The 16,073-nt window shown below is 39.1% G+C and overlaps 1 protein-coding gene across 1 annotated transcript in view; it reads left to right on the plus strand.

Moving 5' to 3' along the window:
• loaf (low-density lipoprotein receptor domain containing lost and found) overlaps positions 1 to 16,073 on the plus strand; it is a 77,545-nt gene that overhangs the window by 35,655 nt on the left and 25,817 nt on the right.

Raw genomic sequence — 16,073 nt, forward strand, 5'->3', positions numbered from 1 at the left:
CGCCTCTGAGCCCTACCGATATATTTACGTAGACTTTTATTTAAATAGCAGCTTATTTAAGCTACCATACCGTTCGCGATATTGCGAACCTTGTCAACTTAATGCTTGCATTCGTACTGAAGTTATAGACATAGTATATCTAAGTCACAGTAGGCGAACGTGTAGTTTTAAATATTGGGTCTATTTCGTACATTTAACGATGTAACAACAGAACTTATTCCGGTTTAACTTTTTTATTTATTGTATTGATGGGTGCACAGGTATACGGTCTACCTGGTGCTAAGCTAAGTCATGTAAGCTTATAGATCTGAATGAAGCACGCCTTAGGAAGTGAGGTTGAATTTTTTTAATTGGTGTTATGAATTGTTGTTATGATTTTTCATTTTTTTGAAATAGAACAGTATGGAACAAACCTGTGCGGGTTCACAACGTGCCCAGCAACTACTATTTTCACTTTAGACTTGGCACGATGTTGGAGTTCATGGCTCGTCGGCACATCTAGATGAAAAAATCATTTCCACGGTAGTTGAGCGCCGTGTTGGGAGGAACATTTCACAAAATTGTTTTATAAGAGACTAAACGAGTGATGATTGAGGAAATCCTATCAGAGTGCGGAGGGCGGGGTTGGCGTGGTATCGACAGGGCTCAACCCTCGGCCCTTCCGAGTGATTAATTAACCTCAACGGGACAGGCCGTGATTAATGTCCGACGTAAAAAATACATTGTAGCCGAAATCCATTTTGGGATGAGCCATTTCGAGAAAATATACAATGTTATTTTATTTTCTAATTAATCATGATATTTTCTGGCTAAGGCAAAGCTTGTTGGGTTTATGATTTTATTGATTAAATCTTCTACGTTAAGCGACCTCCTAATAGCGGTCGGAAGCAGCTTGGCTGCGCCCTGGGCGTTGCTGATATCCGTGAGCAACGGTAAATGCTTACCATTCGGTGGGCCATGTATTTGCTAGCTTTCAATGGCAAAGCTATGGTTTTAATTAGGACCCTTAGGATATTTTGTGTCAATAATATATTAAAAAGTATGTTTTGTTCCTATGTTGAATAATATCAGATATCTGTAATAAATTAAAAATTTTACGGCTTAATGTCACGTTTTTTATTGCCATCATACTATTTCCGATCAGTGGTCCGTAAACACGAAAACTAAAAGTTTAAAAAGTATTCCAAACACCGGAAATAATATTTTACAATAAGAAGAAGAACGCTTAATTACGGTTAAAATAGTCTTAATTATGTCTCCGACTCGCGAGTACCGAAGAAAATACTATATCTATGGTAAACATATTAATTCCGATCGAGAATCGAACCCCGAGCCCGCGGCAGACGGTTTCACTAAAGCTGGGTTCACACGGCACTGTCCTGCACGTTTATTTGCAGTATACGCCTTAACGAATGAATAGTGGCACATACGTACATTGTGTATAGTGTGTATAGTATAGTATAGAACCGTTCACATGTCGTTTGTACTCAAATCGTGCACCGCTTATGCGTTCAAACGAATACTCAACGGACTTGTCAAGGAAATTGAATGATCTATTAACGTATTTGGCTTGCAGTGGCGTATAGTATATGAACGAGACAGAGTGTCTATCAACTGTGTGAAGACTGATTCATTTTTACACGAATAAAAATCTACCGTAGGGCAGGTGCGGAACCTCCTGCGAGGTCCCCGCACCTAGGGGGCGCCCGGGGTATGTGGGATTTAACGATCTGCAGGTGTTCGGAGCAGATCGCGGGTCCAAGGAATTTTAGGGCCCTACCAATGCCGTGTGAAACCGACCTTTGACATGTCCTTCTTCAAACAAGGCTTGTGGATTAAGTATTTAGCGGTAGGCAGCGACTTGGCTCTGCCCCTGGTATTGCTGAAGTCCATGGGCGACGGTAAGTACTCACCATCGGGTGGGCCGTGTGCTCTTCTGCCTACAAGGGCAATAAAAAAAAACCTTTTTATTTTTTTTTTTTTTTTTTTTTCGGGTAGAGGGCCGAACCTCCTACGAGGTCCCCGCGCAAAAGGGGCGCGCGGGGTATGTGAGACTCAACGATCTGCATGGTGTTGTGAGCAGACCGCGGGCCCAAGGATTTTAGAGCCCACCCACTAAACGACTCCCCTGCACTCTTACACCCGACGTCCGATCCCCTCCGAGGTCAGAACCCGGATGAGGTAGGGGGGCTACCGCGGTCAACACTACAACCAGACGGCGCGGCTCACCCCAAGGACGCCCAGCCGACGGAGCCTTCGAGGCGAATCGAAGGCTCTGAAACGTCGGCCGTCTCGGTACGGCAGCCCGTCGGGCCGCCCAGACGGTGCCGCTGGTGTCCCGGAATACCCCGCTGGACCAGAACCAGCCTGCCGGGTCGGGACGCGATACACCGTCGACCGGTCGCTCTAATCACTCCACGGCAGCGCGCTAGAGTGCTGGTAGCGCGCCGCGCGACCTCACCCCCTCAGGTCGCCCCTTGACCTTCACCGGGGGGAGGCCGCCACCTACAGGGGCCGGGACGTACGGGCGTATTCCCGCCTCCGGCCCCCGGCTCGACGGCGACGGATCGGTGCGGAAAGGGAAGAGCTCTCCCTCTCTCGCTCCGCCGCCTCCTTCTGCGATATGGTGGACTCGCAGAAGTCGAGCATCGCCTTCCAGGACGCGTCGCTGCCGAGCATCGTAGCCACGACGCGCGGCAGCGAGAGGTCCTCTCCAATGACCGCGACGAGGGCGGCGCGTTGCTCGTCAAATCCAGAGCAACGCGCCAATGTGTGTTCCGCTGTGTCTTCCTCGTCGCGGTCAGCGCAGTGGTGGCACTGCGCCGTCGGTTCCCTTCCGGCTATCTTATGCAAGTACCGGCCGAAACATCCGTGGCCGGTAAGCACTTGCGTCAGCCGGAAGGTGAGGCATCCGCGGTCGCGGCCCACCCAGTCCGCGAGAACCGGGCGGACCGCCTCGACGGTACGGAGGCCGGCCGACGGGTCCGCCAAGCGGCGAGACCACGCCTCCAGCACGGAATAAAAAAAAAAAAAAAAAAAAAAAACCTAACCATCCGACTAGCTCGGTGATCAGGAGTAGTAGTTAGTGTATGCGTGATGTTTCAAATGACAATAGAATAACCTGTCATTTTGTAGTCGCGACGGCCTTCGGGCTGTCATTATAACGAACAACCTATCTATCTAAAAATATACATAGAACAATAATAAGTTCAATTTCGACACAGGTAAATATTTTTGTTCCTGTCGGTTCTGTTACGTTTTGTATTTGAGTGACAGGGACAGCGAGCGTTGAGTGCTTTGTATTTCATATATCATTTTCTAATTTCAGTTGACAGTAGATTTTGATTCGTTAAGCTAAATTAATTTGATAGTTTAATTATTTACGAGAAAATTTCAGAACGGAAACGGTTATTGTTAAATTTTGAAACCAAAATGCTTCTTTTGATAGAAAGATAAACAATTATAGATACACTTGCACTCGCGGTATGAGGTACAACAATTTGTTCCATCTCTATCGATCCAAAGATAGGATTTTATCGTATGTTGTGGATACTAGAACGAGATTAATAATAACTATAACTGTTCGTCAATACCAAACATGTTCAATAGGGTCAATAACTTTTTGACCAATCAGCTGATCACCGTCACTGGCCACAGACGCGTCTAATCTGCTTGTTCATCTATTTCCCTAAACTAGAATAATAGAGTGTATTCATCTCATATGATAGAAGTGTAACTTTATAAAGTATCAGAAGGCCATGAATGTATTATTCGTTGAATCAATAATTAATTTGAGAAGTTGAGCATCTTTGGAGAATATTGCAGTATAGATTCAGAGTTACCCGATACTACTACACTTCGATACTGGATAGATTGCATACACGAACTACTTTTACGCTATATAAAAAAATGTATGACATTGACTGTCATAAAATACGTAAAATACGTATGTTATTACTGGCGAGGTGACTAAGCAACACAGTCCCATTTAAAAGCAGCCGAGCGTTCCGGTGGCTACGATAGCCGTTGTTTCAAAACAATCATTGTACTTCGACCCTGCGGTTGGTGGAAATATTGACTTTGTGGTATTTATAAGTATCGCATCATTCCACCGCCCGCCACCGAAGTAGAGTTCTTTCATACTACTGTGCTCATCCACATTGCGTTTTCAGAGATCTCTTTTGCCACGTACCGTCCGGTTTTGGAATGAGCTCCCCCCTCCACGGGGTGTCCCGAGCGCTATGACATGTCCTTCTTCAAATGAGGCTTGTGAAGAGTACTTAACAGTAGGCAGCGGCTTGACTCCGTCCCTGGCATCGCTGACGTCCATGAGTGACAGTAACCACTCAATCAGGTGGGTCGTATGCTCGTCAGCCAACAAGATCAAATAAACCTAATATTGGCCGTTCCTGAATTCTTTTACGACAAGTTAAATGGTTTTGGTCCTTCCTATTTACTTACTTTAACTCAAAGAAAAAATCTATACTAATATATAAATCTACAGTACTTTTTACGGATGTTCCGTTATAACTACTGAACCATGCATCCGATTGACTTGAAACTTTGTATTCATGTAGAAAATACATGTACTTAATGGATAGGAGGATACTTTATATGAGTGTTGGACTCCTTACACCATTTGCGGGGGCGTTAATTATGAGAATCTTTGCGGGGGTGAGAAATAATAATGTTAATTTTAAATGCCTAGCGAAGCGGACGGCTACAGTTAGTAACTTATAAAATATTAAAACATTATTTTGCTACATCAAGTCCTAAATACGGCTTAGGTAATAGGGAATTACGTTGGAACAAAGGGAGCAGCTATTGGCTGTTAACGACCAATTATTGTTCAATTTGTCGTGATTGAGAATAGCATTCCCTTTCGGATTTATGAGACGTGGAAATGGTCGATAACATTTTCATGGTTTATTCTGATATTTTTGTGTTCAGAGGAGTAGCTCCCTCCTATCGCCAATTCCCCCCCCCCCACTAATATAATAGTATTCCACATATAACCCTACTATATTGAGTACTGATAGAATATACTTTTAATTATGTTTTATTACATAGACAGATTAATTTCTAATGGAAAAATAAAGTGTTCATACAGTATGTTTGATGAGCATTCCTCAAAGCGAAAGTGGGGAAATGGAGCGGTGATTCTGTAATAAACTCACCACTGCAATTCATGAACCGGACTATTTTCATTTGATGGCAATTTTTGACCTTCTCGAGGCAAAGCACGTGCTCCCCGCAATATTATCAGCCTGGGTCAGTCACAACAAAGCCTAGCCTACCCACGTACGTACCTTCGCAATTTATTTTCCTTACCAGAACGTATCCATGTTATTTTAATCTTTAAGCGCTAACATAAGCTACTTCTAATTTTTTAAACTTATAATTCGTCTTTAGCCATAATCATAGAAAGTTTTTTATCTTATTGAGAGACAACGAGATCGTGGTAACAGTCCATTGTCCAATATTAGACATCTTGGGAATGATGATGAAGATTGCAATAACATAAAAAATATAAAATATAAAAAATATTAATCTTTCATCTGAATGAATGGCGTTTTAAATTAAAATACAAAATACAAGTCTTTTGATTTCGTTAAACAAAGGGAGATCAAAAATAATATCTCGCATCTTTACACCTCGCTAAATAACAATAAGCAGAGCTCGAATTACGTTGAAATGTGTTGTAGGAATATTCTGAAATTAGACTTTTGAAAAACCTCTCAAACGTTTTTAGTGTTAAGATTTTTCTTGTAGATATCTATTTATTTATAGTAAGCGACCTGCCCTCGTTTCGCTTCGAAAACATTAAATTTTATTATTGATAGCTGAGTCCCGCGATGTTACGGTTGGTGTTGTACCGCGGGTGACACCGCGGGTCAAATCTAGTCTAAAAAAAGTAGCCTAAGCTACTCCTTATATCATCAGCTACCTATCAGTGAAAGTCTCGTCAAAATCGGTCTAGCCGTTCTAGAGATTAGCCGGAACAAACAGAAGACAGAAAAACAGCTAGACAGAAAGACAAAAATTGTAAAAAATATTACGTACGTACATACACTAAAATAATACCATACGGTACGTACGTACATACGAATCATACATAGGAATCCAACCGAAAATCCTTTGTAAAGGCGTCGTCAAATAGACTAATAAAAAGGTAAAATAAACTTTATTACAATAATTCTTTTATTGTATTCATTGCATTTATATTCATAAAGTATCTATTTGAAATGAATATTTTAGTTTAGGAGATAGTTTTAAAATACAGCAATTTGAAAACTAGTCGCTTTGGAAGACGCCTAAATTCAAAACACGATCGCTACGTATACAACAGGGAATACAAAAGCTTAATATCAAGGAGCCGCGGATATAAGGAACGGCTACGTCGCTACGATTCTACAGCGTAGGCCGCTACGAGGGGCGAGGGGTGAACGACCCGTGATGGCGCAGGTCGATACCCTTGGCTATACCCCTTACCCCCCACGCTTAGGATGAGACACGGCCAGACATTATCCGATGTAAAGACTTTTTATTTAATACCTTCGTACCAGTGTATTTTTATGTTGCAATTACATAAGCTTTATTACGAGTGTCTGGCGTTCTTAGCTTACAAACTAAACATTTTGGCATAACTCAATGCTATGCAGCTATGATTATAATCATGGAGTAGATCAAGATTATGCTAGGCAATGAATTCAAATTCGAAATTCATATTTCAAATTAAATAATTAGTGATAAGAAAATATACATACAATGTCGAACATTTTAGATAAGAAAATAAACAGTGAATTTTATTTGCTTAATGTTTGATAACAAATTATGAAAAAAGATTCAACTTTATTCTATCTATTTAAATAATATATTTACCAAATTATGTATGTTGTGTTTGTACGGCACTTCGATTGGTATTCCAGCCCTATCTACTCTCATGAAGTTACAGTGCGTATTCCAATGATATGAGACGGTGTTTCGACAAGGATCTCGAGCCTTACTATGATAAAAATATATTACCTTTTGCACTATCATATTGTAAAAATGTACTATCCTTTGCTACATCGTAATTTTACCAAGGATACTTTCTAAAATAACTGTTTTTTATTTCAAGCAACCCAGATTCTACCGTTAACGGCATCCTCAAACTAAAACTGTCATTAACGTTACTTTAATCGTCGTCTATATAATTATAGAAATATATATTATTATTTTTATTTATTTATTGCTTAGGTGTGTGGACGAGCTCACAATCCACCTGGTTTTAAGTGGTTACTGGAGCCCATAGACATCTACAACGTAAATGCGCCACACACCTTGAGATATAGTTCTAAGGTCTCAGTATTGTCACAACGGCTGCCCCACCCTTCAAACCGAAACGCATTACTGCTTCATGGCAGAAATAGGAGGGGCGGTGGTATCTACCCGTGCGGACTCACAAAAGGTCCTACCACCAGTAAAAAAATATATATCAATAAGACACAGGGGAGGGTAGAGCGTTTTGTGATCGCGTACAGGTAGATACCACAGACCTACTTAATAATCCCGCGAAGCATTAATGCGTTTCGTTCGGTAGGAAAACCGTTATATTGAGTTTAGCGTTAGGCAAAGGCTTGGCTCTGCCCCTGGCATTACTGAAGTCCATGGGCGACGGTAACCACTCGCCATCAGGTGGGCCGTATGCTCGTCTGCCTGTTTGACAATAAAAAAAGATGTGTGATGTCGTGGGACACCGGATAGGAACGAAGTTCCTTATTATAAAAATATTAATTTTAAGTTCTATTCGAGGTAAAAGAAAATAAAACTGGAGGTTTCGCAACAACCCATGGTCATTCGGTAACGTGCGAACTTATTGTGGTACACTTCATTCACGGTTGTTTGCATAAGAGTTAGTGTATTGCGCAAACGAACCCTCTGAGACTGTGGTCCATTAATGATAAAAAAATATGTTATTTTTTGTACGTTATTATAAAGCTAAGTCGTACATTGTGTGCATTACTAATTTGTACGTTATTACAAAGTTAAGTCGTACACTGTGTGCATTACTAAAAAAAAATCTTACGTTACGGACACTTTTTCCCGGTTAGGGTATCCCTTCGCATCGTCCCATAAGGAACTTCGTTCCAAAAAAGTAGCTCAGGAATAATTATGAAAAACAAAATGAACAATATTAATATGTAGCGTTAAAATCAGTCATAAGGCCAGCGGATAGGCTGTGGCTTGTATCAAATAAATTGAAGGACCTATCATATAAAAAATATATACATCAAGCATTTTTCATTACGTCATCGTAAACCTTTGAACCACTCAGTCTGTAGTACATAATACTGGATTGAAATTACATGAATCCTTTAAGGATTACTTTTAGAGGATTGGAAATACGAAGTTTTCGGTTACCGAATTGATTAAAATTTTAATGGATTTTCCTGGGATTTAAAGTAACCGGGCGTGCCATGCTGATAAGAAGTAGTTCAGGGCGCCAGCTTACATATTCTTAGTTAAAATATGTAATGATACTTTATGGTTTAAGCATATACTGAGATGGTTAAATTATTGTTAAAGTGGAGACATTCACAATGGTGAAGTATATGAGTTAAGGTTGAAATCAGGCGAACTTTGTTAATAAGAATGACGGTATTTAATTATATTTCATGTTCTATTTACCTTTCGCTAGCGGAGCAGGTTATTATCCGGGATCACTATGTTCATCCATGTTGCGTATTAAGGAGATGATTTCTGACACGGAGCATTCGGCTCCAGAATGTCTATTTTGGTATTTGTTGAACGCTATGCCATATGCCGCTTCGAACAAGGGATTAGTGAGATCCAGAAGCAACTGAATCCGCTCACCACTAGGTATGCAGGTCATTTTAAAACCTACACTTACGACTAATAACCAAATAACATTCAGTTATGAAGTTACGTGACAATACCTATCGTTGTGTTACGCCGGTAAAAGTTACGCCATCTATCGCCGACTAGTTGAACGAATATCAAAGGACCTAGAAGCACTTAGAAGTGCTCGAGAAGTACAACGCCATCTATTGTCAGATAACGGAAACACAATGCTAGAGATGTGTGGAATATTTTCGATAATTCTAGGGATGTGTCGGCAATAAAAGCGTTGCAGAGATGGCACGCAGTCAGTCAGTTTGTGAAGTCTTTTAAGTGCTCTAAGTGTTGAATACAGTTTTTAGTTTTTACTTTGGTGGAATTTTATTTATCCTGAATCCCAGCGCGTAACAGTTGCAACATAGTCGCCAATCATAGCCATGTCTGTTGGTTGGCTTTACTGCATTAATGGCAAAGAAATAAAAGAGACTCGTTTTAGGATGAACGTCACGCTCATCTGTCTAAGCGTGCCAATAATATAGTACAGGAGTCTCAAGAGGCCTTTACTCATAATTAAGTTAGAAAGCAATTCGGTAGATGTCACTCATACTTACCCAGTTTTTCTGAGACCCCTCTGGTGAGTCGACCCAATTTTTTCCGAGTACCCGCCCGGCAAACTCCGAAGCTTAAGGGATTACAGTATTCAGTTCAAGACGAACGGAACATAATCTCACTTTGTGAGTTCAAATGATGTTTGAGAATGTTATGAAGCTTTTAGTGGGTATTGATTTTTTTGCCGGAAAACGATTTTTCGACTCATTTGTAGAAAATGATATCCGTATACATACGCAATAGCGTGAAACTCTTTAAAAGTTGAGCTTCAATTTTTTTGCATAGAAGATTTACACAAGCTCGCGATTCTGTATCGTGATGTGAAGGCAGACGATGCTAAATACTCAACTGCTTTGTAACAATGTTTGTATTCGAAAAGGATATTAAATTCCAGCTAAAATAGACAGGAAGCTAAATCTTCGTTTAGTAATGACCTATGTAGACGACGCACATTCGTTCTGCGCATTGTCAACGATAAAACCCTATTGGAGGGTCCATGACCTCAGAGCTGAGTTCGTAGTGGGATACTGGGATACGTGGAGTTTTGATTAAGTGGGCCTTACATATCTCGCTGTCTGAGAAGGCTGTCGTAACCACATCAACTGCCGATATCTCATGAAGCGAGCTGACAAAATTTATGGCAAGTGGTATTATCGTTTTGACTGCGATCGGAACCTTGAGTGGAAAAGTGACGGCATTCAGTGACAACCCAGCTACTAAAAAAGCATGATGTTATTCCAAGTGCAGGCAAGAGTATTCAAAATTACATCCAGACTAAAATAAATGGGACTTTTTACCTGAAGAACCAAAATTTAGATGCGTCGTTCGACACGAGCAGTTAGATGTTTTACCTGTACCTGCCAGCCAGTGTAATGCCAGCGACGTGACTCAATCATATCACCGTCCTACTGACCAAGCCGGAAATCAAAAGCAATCTTTGACTAGTTAATTAACGTTGTACCTTCATAGGACCTTTTGCTGTCACTGAACATGCTCTATGGCCAGTTCACTGCAGGGGTCAAGTAGATTTCGCAATTACTATGATGGTAATGAAACTGACAATCTGTTGCAAAATCCAATTACTTTCAGAAGGCTTACTTTGAGTTATAGCGGAACCATTTACTAAGGTACGGTATAATTACCTGAGCACTTGAGAATCGGGGCTCCAAAGTAACAATCGCAATTACGCAGCGAGGACTGTTAACTGCCGACATCCAATTAAACCGGGTAAGATATTGCTCAGCTCATTTCCGGGGCAACTCAAGATGGACGTAACCTGATTACCCGGATAACCGGTTTGAGATTTGAGTCGTCTGAATCAAAAATAAGATGATTTATATCCCAAAGGAAATTGGGTTTACGGGACTGATTGTATTTTAAAAAAGGAATTGTGGGTTTGCTCTCTTTTGCATACCTCTTTTTGCCTTAAATAATCAAGTTTTTTTAATCAAGGGCTAATAATTTTTAAGTACGAGTATACCTTTGTCCATAACGCTAGTAAAAAAAAAGTTACGCTAAAATATTGATAACTACCGGAATTGTGACGAAAGCGTGTAAACAAGTAATATGTCATAAATATTCTAAGAAATTATTATCTGCTTACCGCGTGGCACGGCATTTTCAAATAAATTCAACGAGTATGTGAATGATAACGTTATTAGCACTTTTTTATTAGTTGTGAATTATTCTCGATTTTTTTTAATAGCCTGCTGCCACTTTGCTTAGACGTATTTTATATTATCGTAGTTGGAAAGAGAAGCTCAAGCTTGTCTGGTGGTAGTGGTTACCCAAACATTACAAGCCACCTTGAGACACGAAGCCGAAATTTGGAAGAAGATCTACAGAAGACTGTCTAAAATAATATCATTGTATTAATAAGTAATTCAACTTTCCTAGTGAAGGTTAGAAGGAAGAAATGCAACCTTCTTATTGTCGAAGCAAGCAACAACTCTTTCTAAGCAGAGTTGTTGTCGTGCATAACGGATCCGGTGCATTCGTGTTGAGCAATGCACCGGTGTTCGAATCTTAGGCGGGTACCAATTTTTCTAATGAAATACGTACTCAACAAATGTTCACGATTGACTTCCACGATGAAGGATTAAACATCAAGATCGTGTAATAAAAATGAAACCCGCAAAATTCTAATATGCGTAATTAGTGGTGGTAGGACCTCTTGTGAGTCCGCGCGGGTGGGTACCACCGCCCTGCCTATCTCTGCCGTGAAGCAGTAATGCGTTTCGGTTTGAAGGGTGGGGCAGCCGTTGTAACTATACTTGAGACCTTACAACTTATATCTCAAAGTGGGTGGCACATTTACGTTGTGGATTTTTAATAGCTCTAGTAACCACTTAACACCGGGTGGGCTGTGAGCTCGTCCACCCACCTAAGCAATAAAAAAAAAGTTGGTTGGTTGGATGGACATAATTATATTAATAAAATTTATTATAATGTAAAGCCTTTAAATAATCATGATTACCACCAATCAACACGCTACACAAGCAATTTTCAAAGCATTTGTCATAGTTCGTATAGGTATGATAAATGTGACTACATCTAAAAGAAAATAGTTTGTATTATGGCCCTTGTAAATGCCGACATGGGCGTCAGTTCTGTCAACCAGACCTCGTGGAATCAGGATGAGAAGGAAGAGACCATAGCTACTTCCGAAGATTCTCTTCATTTCTTGATAAGTAATTTAATAAAAACACTCCTTTTTACAAAATGTTTTATTAAAAATATCGAACCGGCTGATAGCGATTTCGTTAACAAAACTTCTCGTCCTTTTTATAAAAACATTGAACATTAGTAATCAGATAAAAATACAATGATAATATCACGAAATGATTAAATGTTATTTATTAATAGGATAGCTTTAGATTTATTGCACGTCTTTTCTTTTAATTATCAATACGTAAATAATAAGTATTGATAAAGAGATGAGGAGGACTTACTGATCAAGTTAGTCGACCTAATCCTAATTAATTAGTATTTCATAATGATATCAATTACATATAAAGATCAACAATCGATATTGCAGGATTAATAATGCCTTAAAGTATTCTTGATATTGTGTATTTTATTTAAAAAACATGTTAGTTGTAAAAAATAAATGACATAATAATGGCAAAAACCGTAGAGATTATTCTAATGGAACAATGGGCTCATTACATGTTTATTATATAAAAAAATACTGTGAGAAACATTTTACGACGTAAAATACTAACAGTCACACAGTTACATAATATGATTACAGAATCTTAATGACAATAGTTTGTTCAGCTATTAATCACAAGATACAAACGTACGTTATAGGCTTCCTCAAGTTTCGACTTCCATATCAATCACCCGTAAAAGTAGTATTCTGATTTATTTTTCAATTGTTTATTTCTTTTTAGTTTTACTTTTCGAGTTTCATTACCAATCCAGTTAGTTTTAAGCCACGTATGATTTTTTTTTAAACTTTCGAAAGTGTAGCATGTTTGCACGGGTAGACTACCACCGCTATCCGGCTGCGATGAAGCTCGCCATCTTGTATGAAGGGGACTTGAATCTATTTCTTCAACTCTTATTTCGCCTACATCTTTTGATGTCCGGACTCCAGTAACAGGATTATCATTTATAATTCTGATCTTTGTTTCTGTTTGATTTAGACATGGACGTTACCAACGATTTGGAATGTTGTTTTGAAAGCGAAATGATCAATAAGAATTTCAGGGTCCGCTCCTTAACATGGACGTAGCATAAAAATATGTTGATACTATGAAGCTATCCAAAAATTCAAATATGAAAAATTTAACAGTTTCACAGCTCAGTGTCTCACACGGGAGGGGTCCTTCTTCACTGGACAATGATTTCTGTATTTTGATATTTGGTTAACAATTATTGACTCAATGTCAATGGGCGAAGGTTGTTTACAAACCACTACTCTGCCCTTAAAAACAAATGAAATGTGATACCTCAAGGTCTCATTGGCATGGGCAACAATCTTTCATCGGGTTTTGTGGACTGTTAGTTTCAGTCGTTGAGTCACCAGTCTACCTGCTTGGACAGTATAATAGTATGTCCTTTGGTCTATTCTGATGGCACCTATGCATACTTTTATGTCTAAGATTTATCTTTTAGTTGGAGTGTAAGTGGTACTTCTCAATGATTGCATTTCGTTTGTATCTCATTCGGTGTTCACAGATGCTGTCATTTTCTTTTACTACATCGGTTTTTCTAACACTGATTACTCGTAATGTCATTATTTGGTTGCAATTGTATTAAATCTTAGTACAGCTATTGTTCAAGCTTCAGAGTATGTTTTTGGCATAGTAACATCAATATAAGATAGGCGTAGTACGAATTGTTCCAAAGCTCTCAAATTAAAATAATATTACGGTTTTAAATTAAAAAAGAATTTCTTTATCATACTATAGTAAAAGATAAAATATTATAGTGTAGTATAGCTTAATCATAGTACAGCATAGTATAGCTTAAATTTATAGCGTGGAAATTTGCGTTCATTTATTTTTTTTCTTTCATACATGAATCTCTTCCAAACAGATATATCTTTTTCAGCTGATTAAGAAGTTCTATAGAGCTTAACAAAGAATTTAACATGCCATTGCATCTTCTGTATCTATGGCTTAGTTAGTAAACACTTCTATATTACCCATGCTGTCTGTGTGTATATTGACAACCAATTGTAATGCACCAGTACCGACACCTGTGCCAGCTATTATGCTCATTGGTAATTCCAGGCCTGTGGTAATTCCCGAGACGAGAGTCTCGAATATTCTAGGAGTTGGCGCAGATGATGCACAGGATAACAGCAGCAGAGTCACGGTCATTATGATGGTGTAGTTCATCCTGAAATTTGAAAAATTATGTGATTAAGGTATTCGACATGTACCAATACAGTCTTGTTTCACTTTCACTTTATGTCGTCATCTCTTCTATTTACTGGTGGTAGGACATCTTGTGAGTCCGCACGGGTAGGTACCACCACCCTGCCTGTTTCTGCTATGAAGCAGCAATGCGTTTCGGTTTTTAAGGGTGGGGCAGCCGTTGAAACTATACTGAGACCTTAGAACTTATATCTCAAGGTGTGTGGTGCATTTACGTTGTAGATGTTTATGGGCTCCAGTCACCACTAAACATCAGGTGGGCTGTGAGCTACTCCACCCATCTTAGCAATAAAAAAATATCATTGAACAAATCCAATTTCATTAATACTGTTTCGACCGGGAGGAGTGGCGATTGCCCGTGAGGCGCATAAAATGTGCCCACAGCAATGATACTGTACTGACGACCACGCTCTGACAAGAGTGATACGATAAAGGAGTAAAGGATGTTTCGACCTGATTCTAAATTCTACAATAAAGTAATTGTGATGTGTTGTTTCATAACTGTTTAAAAGAAAGTCAAGATTACCATGTCTATTGAATATTAGAGATTTTTATTCACCTCTACCAAGTATCTCCTAGTAATGTGCGATCCTTCAGTAACTTTCTTCGATGAAGCGATTAGCTTCCTCTAAGCAGTAAATCGTCAAGGCTACGACATGTATTGGTTTAAGTTGTGCCCCTGTGGTATTACAAATGTCCATGGTCTGATTTTTCATGAGGTATCATGCACTTTCTTCTGTGCATTCATAGATTTAAATACATAACAAATCATACAATTTTTTTATCTACTCACATTTTTGATCAAACGCTTATTTATATGCCAATCAATAGTTAGTAAAGAGTTGCACCGCCGATTTATACCGATTTATAAACTCACATAGCCGATGCGATGTGAGCACTCCGCTTATCACTGACGCTATGGTTTTACTGAAGCGGAAAATAAGATTTATCTCGGAGATGCTTATCTGAACTGATAAGAAAATTGTACACTAAACATTTTTAATATTTGTGATGTGGTACTGTAATTTTTAACTTTAATTAATCTAATTTACAAATATATAAATAAAAAGTTGACTAATATTTTTCTATGAAATACTAACTAAAATGCTTGTTTTATTTCTGAAAAAATACTAAATTTTACGATGCCACACACGACCAGTTGGCATTTAAATTAATAATGCGATTTGGAGTTAAATCTAATCATATTTTTATATCGACGTGTACAACCCCTGTCACTAATAAATGAAGATGAAGTCTTTTAAGGCTTTCACCCGGAGATACCCGCATACAACCCCTGCTACATTGAAAATGGCAATCGATTTCAACTTATACTTAATGTTAATTGATTGCCAATGCCGATTAGCTACAATGCTATTAAAGTGGCCGTCAGCATAGTCACAATAAATTATAACACACCTCACAGCGTCGAACCTCGAACTTGTCGTTTGAGGTCACGAGCAATACCGCAGAATTATCGACCACACTAAAAACATAAAAAAACAGGTTAATCTTCTAGTCTAGGTAGAATTACTCGAAATGGGTCATATCAATGAATTGTGCTTAAAATTGTTCAGATATCGCGCGATCTGTTGGGAAAGTAAATTGAAAACAGATAAGGATATTGCGGAATCGTGTTGTGGGTTATCGATTTTGGAATGATGTCTTGTGGCTTCGGTACTGTCCAAAGATATTGGAAGGATTGGATGTGTTTCGATATCTCAGCACATTAAGTTG

The sequence above is a fragment of the Bombyx mandarina genome, chromosome 04 (genome assembly GCF_030267445.1).
Source record: "Bombyx mandarina strain Sakado chromosome 04, ASM3026744v2".
NCBI lineage: Eukaryota > Metazoa > Arthropoda > Insecta > Lepidoptera > Bombycidae > Bombyx > Bombyx mandarina.